We start from the raw sequence: 2,568 nt of genomic DNA, 5'->3' as shown, positions 1-2,568 counted from the left end.
TCAGACAGGAGGAGCTCTGAGACATCACATCTGCATTTACATCATATTTATATATATAAATAACTATATATATATATATATGTAATGATGAGTGTTTACAAATTTAAGTAATGATGAGGGTTTACAAATATAATGATAAGTACTTTGGGAAATAATTTAAACGATTACAGAATAGATGCCGTGAGTCTGTGGTTTGATGTAAAACATAAAAGAAAAAAAGAACTTATATTATCAATTGAAACATTTCTGTCGGGCTTATTTATTTCCTAAAATCTGATGTAAATGCAGATGTGATGTCTCAGAGCTCCTCCTGTCTGACTGTCCTCTTCATTATCCAGAAGCATTTGTTCATTGTGGTGTTCAGTCCACTGTAAGTTTATTTAAACGCTCATGTGATCGTTTTATTTGTGTTGTCTTGATCAGTCCTCTTTAGCTTCTGGCTCCGTCAGGTTTTTATCGGGTGCCATTTGTAAAGTTGCACAGTCAAAATTTAACAGCAATATTTTTGTTTATTTAACCTTTAATAAGAAAACAAATAGGGTTTCTTTTTTTCAGTCATATTTTCACCATGTTATTCATACATTTATAAACGTCATAATTTAAAATTTAATGTTTAATTTACAAGCTAACTATTTAGTTTACAAACTAAATAGTTAGCTTGTAAATTAATTATTTAGTTAATAAACTAAATGTTTAGGTATAAATTAAATATTGAATTTTCAAGCTAAATATTTATTTTCAAAACTAAACGTTTAATTTCCAAACTAAATATTTAATTTCCAAACTAAATATTTAACGTCCAAGCTAAATATTTAATTTCCCAACCAAACATTTAATTCTAAGCTAAACATTTCATTCCCAAACTAAACATTTAATTCTAAGCTAAACATTTAATTCCCAAACTAAATATTTAATTCCCAAACTAAATATTTAACTCTGCAAAAAACTATTTTTTTTTAATGAAAGGCTAAATAAACCAAAACAATGCTGTTAATTTTTGACTGTGTAACTTTACAAATGGCACCCCATAGATTTTAGCAGTCAGGCTCTCCTTTTGTGAAACATCAGAATGTGCAGCAAAAATGGAGCAACACTTTTCTTTAACATCTTTTTTAATTCAATTTACATCAGGTGATTTATACTTCTCACTGTCTGTGTGTGTTTCTTTGTAAATCAGGAACTACACGAAGACTCAAAGTTTTAAAAGAAAACTACGGATTACACAGATGCACATAAAAAGGGTATTTGGACATTTTAAAAAGATTAATTTAAAACAGATGTTAGAAAACTGATGCGTTGCAATTTCCCTCTAAATATGAAATATATAATCCAAGCTCATTTTGAAGCATTTGTTTAATGTGGCATATATGTTGTTTTCATGCTCATCGTCCCAACTCAGCAGATTAAAAGCTGAGAAAATCTTTCAGTGTAGAGAACGTCTTTCTCTCTGGAGTCAAATGTTGAATAAGAAACGTTGGAGGCAGCTCGCCCTCTGATTCTGCAGACAAACTGAGCGTTGTGTTAATGTGTCATTCAGTTTCTGTGGTGCTGAGCTCACACAAGACAGGTGTTTCCTGTGTGTGTGTGTGGGGGGGGGGGGGCTGAGCTACCGCAGCCTCCTGTAGATCAAGATTTTGTTTTAATGGTTGTGTGTGAGCACCAGAGTGTCGACTGAGAGCCAAAACTCATTTCTGATCTTCATTTCTCTTCTGTGATCAGTGTGTTTATTTTGTGTTGCTTTGCATCTTTGTTCTTGTGTCAGAGAAATCAAATAAAGTAACAAAATCAACATTTATACGCGAGGGTTTTAATGTGTTGGTCTGTGTTAGTTATTAGGATGTATGGCATGTGTTGTGGTTGAGCCTCAGCTACTTTCATGTCAAACATATGTGTGTGTGCTAAGTTTGATTAGCTGGGGCGGCCATCTTGTATTAAGTCTCTATGTCTAGAACAGCCATTGTTTACTTTCTGGGGGTTTCACAAAAACATGTTCAGTGGCTTCTGAGATATTTTGCTAACAGACAAACAAATACTTTTGCACACAGAGGCACAGAAAATTACATGATTGTAATTATATCGCAGTCAACTGGTCTGATCTGATTGGGTTGCTCTGATTCGTCTGGTCTGACTGGTCGAATATGGCTGGACCATCATGCACTGTGCATACTATAGAGGCCCATTTTGGTGCTGAAACATTTTCTTACATGAAACCTATTATTTATTTATTTATTTTTCATCTGAGGGTTCAGATGATTGCACGGTCCAGAATCTGTCCATTTTAAGCGTGACTTGTCTTGGCAGGACCAGCTGACAAAAACAAATGTTTTTCCTCCACTTGTGAGCCCACTAAGCTAAAAGCAACTAAAAGGTTAATTCCCATGACCAACATCATGTCTCTGGCCCAGTGGTAAGGAGGTCGTCTTCCAGTTGGAGGACAGGGTTTGATCCCCTGCTCCTGGAGCGTGCTGAAGAGTTAAGGACAAAAAAAAACAAAACCTTATGAACCCAATGGTATTGTGATTTCTTGCAGATCATAATGTTGTGTTTAGATGAATGAATGTGACCCAT

Source organism: Nematolebias whitei, chromosome 3 (assembly GCF_014905685.2).
Source record: "Nematolebias whitei isolate Nwh7 chromosome 3, NemWhi1, whole genome shotgun sequence".
In the NCBI taxonomy this organism is placed as follows: domain Eukaryota; kingdom Metazoa; phylum Chordata; class Actinopteri; order Cyprinodontiformes; family Rivulidae; genus Nematolebias; species Nematolebias whitei.
The sequence above is the reverse complement of the archived record's forward strand: the minus strand, read 5'-3'. Positions refer to the sequence as shown.